This window comes from Fukomys damarensis, unplaced genomic scaffold (assembly GCF_012274545.1).
Source record: "Fukomys damarensis isolate Sample0158 unplaced genomic scaffold, DMR_v1.0_HiC HiC_scaffold_37, whole genome shotgun sequence".
Lineage (NCBI taxonomy): Eukaryota > Metazoa > Chordata > Mammalia > Rodentia > Bathyergidae > Fukomys > Fukomys damarensis.
In genome coordinates, this window is record NW_022900949.1 from 11,087,113 (window position 1) to 11,095,694 (window position 8,582).

The window sequence follows — 8,582 nt, forward strand, 5'->3', positions numbered from 1 at the left end:
CAGGGCCTGGCGAGAGTGGCAGTCCTGGCTGGGGGACAGAGCCCAGGTCTCATCTGGGAGGCAGAGATTCCCTGGGAAGATGTGGCTGTGGCAGGGGTCAGGGGCTGAACTGTGGCCTTGACTGTGAATTGAATTCGGTGACCCAAGGCTTGGGCGGATTCGGGAGGGGACACTACCAGGTGTGCCAGCGGGTTCCGGGGTCTTTGTTTGGATGGCTGTGGCTGTCTGTAGACCCAGGTATCATTCGGGCCATCTTACTACAATCGGCTTGTGGGGGGGCTGAGAGAGGGTTGGGTGTGGGACAGATGGAGGAGACAGCAGCTGGCCCTGCCGCAGGTGGACAGCAGCCAACCTTTGCAAAGGATGCTCTAGGCCAGATCCACCAGATCTACTCTTATTTCGTGGGACTGAATCCCCAGCCCTTTTTATTTTTCACTTTGGGACAGGGTCTCACTACGTGACTGGGTTGGGCTGGTACTTGTGACTCTCTTGCCTCAGCCTCCCGGAGTGCTGGGATTACAGCACAGTGCCTGGCTTCCCTTGGTTTGCTCTTAGGGTTTCCTCCCCTCCCCCCAAGATTCCGATTCCCTGCAGCCCTCGGCAGCCCTGGAATCCCTGGTTGCCCAAGCTAGCAGAAGCATTCATTCCCGCAATTTATGACAGTGACATTCACGTGAGCCTGGGAGGCTCTGTGTCCTCTGGGCCTCAGTGAAGCCAGACTCTTTTCCTATTTTGGGGCTGATTCCTCCAATTGTTGGGGGCCCCCAAATGGTCAGGATGCCTCGGTTCTTTGGCGTCCGGTCCGCGGTGCTCCGAGAGTTGCTTAGTGATGATGGGAGAGACTATGGAGGATCGGGACACCACAGTGACCGGGGAAGACCCAGGCCAGTCTACAGATGCGGGAGGGCCGCAGATAACAAAATATGTAGACATACAAAGCTCTCAGTGCCAAGCGTGGTACATGCTTTCAGGAAAGTGTTAGAGGATGTGTCCTCCCTGAGAATGGCTGTGCCCAGTCCCCCAATTCTGCATCGGCCTCCTCAGGTAGTGAAACGGAGGCTCCCTGGACTCACACAGTACAGCCAGCCCATCGAGAGCTCTGTCCCCAGCGGGAGCTACACCCCGACCTTTCCTTTGACCTTAGCTGCCCAGCCTGACCCTGTGTCCCAGCTGTGGCCGTGGGCCAAGTTACTGCCCCCCTGGCACCGAGGCAGACACTGCTGTCCTGACCTGGCTGGGGGCCCTGGCAATCCCACAGGGATTCTCCCTAGGGTGGGGCAGGAATGGACCCTGTGCTCTGCCAAGGGTGTGCGGGGGCCAGACGGTGTGACCTTGGCCAGGTCCTGACCCTGTCATGGCTCAGCCACTCTGCTCTAAATCAAAGGGTCATTGTCTGGCTGGTGTGGGCTCTGGGCCTCTCCTGCCAGCTCTAGGCTCAATGCTGGTCCCCACCCCAGAGGCCAAGTCTTGGGGAACCTCAAGTAAATGACCGACCCCTTTCCAGGGGTCCCCACTTCCCAAGACCCCAGGGAGAGCCCTGGCTTTTTTCTGCCAGTCACTTCCTGCTCTAGCTCTGGGAGACCCGCCCAGCTCAAACACCTACCATGGCTCCCTGTGGCCTCTGCTGACCTCACTGCCTTTTTGCTCCAGGCCCAGACAGGCAGAGAGATAGTGACTTCCGGGAAGATACTCGAAGAAGCTGGAACACCCCCAGGCTGTTCCTGAGTAGCCTGGGGAAGTTGAGGAAGGCTCAAAAGCACATTAAAACTGAGACTTGAATGCTAGGCATGATGGTACACACCTGTCATCCTACCACTCAGGAGGCTGAAGCAAGAGGATCACCGACAGTTCAAGACCAGCCTGGGCTAATAGTTCAGGCCAACCTGAACTACATAGCAAAACTCTATCTCAAAACAAAAATAAAAAACCGAAGTACTTTTACTAAAAAACAAACAAAACCCCCAAAGAACAAATAATCAAAGAACAACACTGAGACTTGAGCACCTCATGCGGTGGTGTGTACCTGTCATCCCAGCATTCTGGGAGGCTGAGGCAGGAGGATCAAAAGTTTGAGCTCAACCTGGATAACTCAGTGATTTAGACCCTGTCTCAAAATAAAAATTTTTTAAAGGTCTGGGGGTGTAGTTTAGAGTAAATGCCCTGGGTTCCATCCCCAGTACTGCAGGGGGAAAAAGAGAGAAAGAGACCCCCTTCCTTTGGGTTGGGGTGCAGGGACAGAAGTCTTGGTGGCCACTGCTGGCCATGATGTGGGAGGGAGAGGCCTCTCGCCAAGGAATGTGGGTGGCCTCATACAGCTGAGAAAGGTGCGGAATGGATTCTCCCTTCCAGCTTCCAGCAGAATGCAGCTATGCCAGTACCTTGAGTTTCAACCAAAGTGACCCCTGTGGGCCCCTGACCTGTGCAAGTGTGAGGGAAGTGGGGGAAGAAAAGACTTGTGCTGTGTTAAGCCACCCAGTTTGCAGCAATTTGGGACAGTGGGGTTGGGCCTCTCACACAGCAGGCCCTGCGGCCCCTCGCTGCCTCCACGTTCCTGTCTGCGAGGTGGGTGCAGTCCCAGTCGGATGCTGAGGACGGTGCCCAACACACAGAGAGGCAGGGCGCACACACGGGTAGGCTGTCTGTCCAGCGTGGGGTCTGGCACTTCCTGGCCATGGTGGGACGAAGCAGGAGTCCCCGTTAGAGGGAATCATTGGTGCTGAATGGGTGAATGGGAGCAACTTTTTCTAGGAGTCATAAAGCGGCACAAAAAAAGCAGGTGTGGTGGTGCACGCCTATCATCCCAGCACTCAGGAGGCTGAGGAAGGAGGATTGCCTCAAGTTCAAGGCCAGCCTGCACTATATAGGGAGACCCTGTCTCAAAAATAAAGAAAGAAACTGAGTTTCCATCCCTAGGAGCCGACAAAACCACTCTTCCAATGAGCCAGTAGCATTTCATTCAGTCGGATCCTGGAGGACACAGAGCAGCTGTTTCTCCCAGGGTCTTGTGCTGATCATCCACATTCTACAGCCTTGATGAGATTACCCTGGCCTCTAGGATGTGGCTGCAGCCAGTGCCTAGGGTCCCACATTTTTGAGCCAGATGATGCTTGGGCCTGAACCCACTCCTGCAGAATGACAGCAGCCCCTGGGGCTGTGCTGGTTCCCCGAGAGGCGGCTAAGGTAGACCTGAGGACTTGGCCATGGTGGCTAGTGCAGGAGTGTTTTTTTTGTTTTTGTTTTGTTGTTTTGGGGTGTGTTTTTTTTGTTTTTGTTTTTGTTTTTTTTGAGACAGGGTCTCACTATGTAGTTGAGACTGACCTGGAACTCACTATGTAGCCCAGACCGGTCTCCACAGCAATCCTCCTGCCTCAGCCTCCCGAGTGCTGGGATTACAGGCGTGAGCCACCACGCCTGGCCATTTTTTTTTTTTGGTTTTTTGAGGCAGGGTCTCACTTTATAGTCCAGGCTGGCCCTGAACTCATTATGTAGCTCAGGCTGGCCTAAAGTTTAGACAATCCTCCTGCCTCTGCCTCCCAAGGGCTGGGATTACAGGTGTGAGCTACCACGCTCAGCTTTGGTGCAGGAGTTTTAAAGACAGCCCGGCCTTCCCATGTTCCCAGCAGATTCCCCTTAGAGTACTGTTGGCCTACGCTTGAGATCCCACCTGCTGGGCCTGCTCAGTCCAGGGCCTCCCCATATCAACTCTTCCACACTGGATTCCAACTTCCTGCCTCACCTCTCTGGCTGCTCCCCACCCCTGCCCCAACAAGGGACTCCATTTTTTGTGGGAATTGGGGCCAAATTAGTTACAAGAGGCAGAGCCAGGCTTCAGCCAAGGAGGTGAGTCCTGATTGGTCAAAGTGATGATTCCAGCAGGTCACAGGGGTGAGTCCTGATTGGCCACAGAGTGGAGTACTGATTAGCCATAGTGCTGAGTCCCCAGATTGGCTAGAGAGCTGAGTTTTGATTGGCCAAAGTGGGTCATAGTGCCAGTCTATCTATCCTCATTGGTGGAGGACAGCCATGTGACATGGCTTTGGCCAGTGTCAGGAAGGATGGTCTAAGAGGTGGGTGGGACTCCCAGACAGCCCTGTGTCTACCTGATCCATCAGAGATGCCCTTGTGGGTTTTCTGTTTCTTCTCTAAGTAAATGAAAATAGCTCAAATCTGTTACCTTACAGGGATCAGAAGTAGGACATAGGTCTTGGGCTAATTTTTTCTCATTACTGGATATTGAACTCAGGGCCTTTGCATGGAAATGTACCCCTCCCCCTTTATGAAGACAGGGTCTTAACTGTGCTTGCTTTGGCGGCACATATAAAAAATATAGCATCTTGTTTAGTTGCCTAGGCTGAACTAGAACTTCTATCCTCCTGTCTCAGCCTCCCAGAGTGCTGGGGTAATAGGTGTGAACCCCCACACCTGGCTTCCTGTGTCAGGTACTTTTCTCTTTGCTGAGACAAATTACTGGACACCCAGAGTTAAAGGGGCAAAAGTTTATTTGGCTTACAGTTCGTAGAGGTTTCAGTCCATAATCGTCTGGCTCCAAGGCATGATTGGTGGCAGATGTGACAGAAACAGTTCATGGCGACAGAAGCAGCAAAGCAACAAGAGGGCCGGGGATTTGGCTCAGCGGTGCCGCTGCCTGCCTCGCAAGTGCAAGGTCCCAAGTTTGATCCCAGGTACCAAAACAAAAACAAAAAGCAGGGGACCTTAACAGTTTTTCTGCCCCTTTTAGCTCATTCAGACTATTTAGGGTGGGCAGCACTCACGCCCTTAACCCTAGTGCCCGGGGCCTAACCCCATCGTGAGTCAGTCGCACTTGGTAGACTCAGGCACCTCTGAGTAAACACAACCGCAACCCTGGGCTCATCTGGGGCCTTAACGCCCCATCCGAGCTCCAACCGTTACAAAGGGCTGCTCTCCCAAGACCTCCATCTTGCAGGGCCTGAGGTACAAGGCCGGTGTCCCTCTAGCCAGCCCTGTTTGCCCAGTGAGGCCCCAGGGCTTAGTCTCCCTCGGGATGTGGGCACAGGCTGTCATTAGACCCCTCTTGCCTCCTTACCCCCTAACTGTCCCGAACTTATACCAGGACAGCGGCACAGAGACAGCCCTTGGCTAGGTCTGAAGTTTCCTTCACTGGCACAGCACTGTGGACGGAAGAGTCGTGAGGGCTCGGTCACGCCAAGCCCACTGCCGGCTCGAGGTCAAGGCCGAGGACTGTCCTTGGCAAGGAGCATCAGGGCGACCTCGAAGTCACCGGGCAGAGTGTGTGGGGTGGGCACTGCTGATTCCCCTTGACAGAAGTGCCTTCACTTCAGATCACTGCACAGAGAACAGAGAAGGCAAAACAGACAGCAGGGGCATACGTGTGCTTCACGGGGGCCTTTGTGCTCTTCCTGAACCTTCTGTTTGCTTGGTTTTGTAAGGCAGCGTCTTTCTATGTAACCCAGACTGGCACTGAACTTGCGGCTGTCCTCCTGCCTCAGCCTCCTGAGTGCTCGGATGACAGGCGTGCGCAGCCACACCTAGCTTGAAGCCCCTTTCTGTAGGAGTTTATCACTATTTGAAAAACTGGTCAACGCTCAGGAGGCTGAGGCAGGAGGATCGCTGTGAGTTCCAGACCAGCCTGGGCTACATAGTGAGTTCCAGGGCAGTCTCAACTACGTAGTGAGAGCCTGTCTCAAAAAAAAAAAAATCAAAAAAAGAAAAAAAACTGGACTGGGGATTTAGCTCAGTGGTGCCACCGCGTGCCTCACAAGTGCAGGGTCCTGAGTTGGATTCCTGGTACTAAAAAAAAAAAAAAGAAAGAAAAGAAAAACTGGCTGATGGAAAAAAAAATGAGCAAATGTCACTTGCAAAATCACAAAATTATCAAACATCACCAACAAAGTTACGAAAAGAAATCAAACCACAACCCTCCTCTCCCCTGAAATACATGTACAAGGGTAAGGGTAGCAAAAAAGAAACCCCACAAACCGAAAAATATCCACAACAAAGAAAAACCCTGTAAATGAAAAGACAGAGCTAAAAATGTACAAGCCAAAAATATAAATGAAAAGGGAAAACAGATTTACAAAACAAGTAAACTGTCCAAATATGAGTGAAAAGCACTCAAATGCTGTGGCACCACCCTCACCAGCAGGCACACTCCGGGCAAAAGCAGTGCCTACCTGCATGCCTCAGTCTCTCCTCCCTTCCAGTGTAGGCCTGGAATGGCTTTCTCCACATCTGAACACAGAGCTTCTTACCAGCTCCTGGGCGGGGTCACAGCCATTTCGTTTTGTTTTTGTCCTTTGAGACAGGGTCTCACTATGTGGTCCAGGCTAACCTTGAACTCCTGGCAATCCTCCTGCCTCAGCTTCACGGAGCTTTGCAGAGGGTGAAAGTTTAGGCCTGGCACACACCAGGCCCTCGGGGTTTTTTTGTTTCTTTCTTTATGTTCTTGTTTTTTTTTTTCTAGGACTGGGGACGGAACTCGGCCTTCACACTGAGCTGTCTCCAGCCGTTTTCAGGTTTGAGTTTGAATCAAGGTCTTACTATTTTGTCACATTTCCCAGGCTGGGCTCGAACTTGCAGTCCACCTACCTGAGCTTCCCAAGGGCTGGGATGACAGGTGTGCGTCACCACACCCGCCTGGCCCCGTTGTATAACACTGTTGATCCCACTGCTCCCCCAGCAGATCTGCCCAGGCCTGCACAACAGACATACACACCAGTTGCTCATTTGTTCCAGAATCTCATACTCGCTGTGTGCTTGGAGGGATGCCACGGCTCACGTCAGGGTTTTGGGGATAGTTATGGAGGAGAGGGGAAACTATTCCCCCATCTTCCCCAGTCAGATGCAACCTAAAAGCCCCAGGGGCAGGCTCTGCAACCTGCACAGAGAGGTTAAGCAACTTCCCTGAGATCACAGCCCACAGTCGATGGCTTGGTGGGACCTTAACCCAGGCTTGCTGCAAGATCTTTTAACAGCCACCCTGGGCTCCCACGTGGGTGGCGCTTCAAAAATCTCAGTCTAACGAACACTGATGTGAAGAGGCTGAGGCAGGAGGATCCTCCAGAGTTCACCTGGACTGGGCATAGAAGGTGTGGTTGTACCCTCCAGTTTTGGGCCTAGAGAGGCCACTGGATTCCCAATCATGATGTCAGAGCGCCCTCTGGTGGCTATGGCGGGAATGGATTGAAATCACCTCCTAGACGTGTGGCGTAAAGCGTTCACTTTAGGCAACTGTCAAACTCAACGCCCCCTTCTGCAGAAAGCCCAACCAACTCCTATTAATTTTCCAAAGGCCTAGTTCCAATGCACTCTCTACCCCAGGAAGCCCTCCTTGTCTCCCCAGGCAGAGTTGGGGTCACCATAGGGTCCCCAACTTCATGGGGACCCAGAGTGTTAGTGTGCACGTAGGGTCTGGTGTGAGCAGTGCTCAGTGGATGTTTGTTGACTGAATAAAGAAACGTATAATGAGGCTGGAACTAACCTCAGAGTCGATCCTGGCCCTCGCTGGGAGATGGAGCAACTTTTGCAGCTAATTCTGGAAAATGAAAGGATTTGGGTTCCTGCTCCCTCTGCACCCAGAGGTGCTGCACAGTGAGCCCCGAGACCAGCAACAGGTTAGGTTGTAAGGGAATTTATGGGACGCAGCTGGCGCCAGGCACTGTTAGGCACAGAAATCGAACAAAAGTCTCTTCATTAGGTGGAAAGAGCTGACTTGAAAGACAGGTGGAAGAAAGATGTTCGGGAATATGGGGGATGGTGCAGGGCACAGCCAGCGCAAACGGCCAGGGGCGAGAGTCCTAGGAAAGCAGGGACAGTAAGGGTCAGCGAGGGAGAAACTGGCAGTTGAGGAAGTAGAGCGAAAAATGGAGGGTCTTCGTGGGTTTGGGGAAAAAAGGAGGGGCTCACGTAGGCCCCGCCCTTTGGCCCCGCGCAGCCTCCAAGATGGCTCCGCCCCCGCATCGGATCCTGGTTGCCAAGGAGACTTGGCCCCGCCCACCTCAAGCCTCCTCCTCCTCCTCCTCCTCCTCCTCCGGGGTCCCCCTGTTGGGTGGCTCTGCTCACTCCACAGCAAGGACCTCAGAAAAGAGATCCTGTGCACAGACAAGACCACCCGAGGCTGGCCCAATGTGACTTTCTGTCTTGGTGGGTATTGCCGAGGAGATTTGACCCCGCCCTTCGGTTTATTCTGCAGCCTCCAAGCATGGCTCCACCCCCGTACTGGATCCCAGTTGCTAAGGAGCCTCGGCCCCGCCCCTCCAGAATCCTCTCCACATCTCCCCAGGCCTACCTCTGCCCTTTGCCCGGCCCGTAGTTTGAGTCCTTGCCTCACTTGTCCCTCGGCGGCCACCGTCGCCTATTCCGCAGCCGGAGGAGCGTGCAGTCCGCGCCGTTCGCGCGTTCCCGTCCCACGCTGTGCGTGCCTGCGTGACGTGCGTGCCATCTGCCCTGCCCGGCCCGTAGTTTGAGTCCTTGCCTCACTTGTCCCTCGGCGGCCACCGTCGCCTATTCCGCAGCCGGAGGAGCGTGCAGTCCGCGCCGTTCGCGCGTTCCCGTCCCACGCTGTGCGTGCCTGCGTGTGGTGC

The 8,582-nt window shown here is 53.9% G+C and overlaps 1 long non-coding RNA gene across 1 annotated transcript; it reads right to left on the reverse strand.

Annotated features, from left to right (window-relative positions):
• Window positions 1-4,608: 4,608 nt before the first annotated feature.
• Window positions 4,609-8,004, reverse strand: LOC104869624. Its single transcript, XR_782368.1, has 3 exons — window positions 6,589-8,004; window positions 5,066-5,325; window positions 4,609-4,645 (listed from the first exon to the last, which is right to left on the reverse strand). It is a non-coding gene; the product is annotated as an uncharacterized LOC104869624 (long non-coding RNA).
• Window positions 8,005-8,582: the final 578 nt, after the last annotated feature.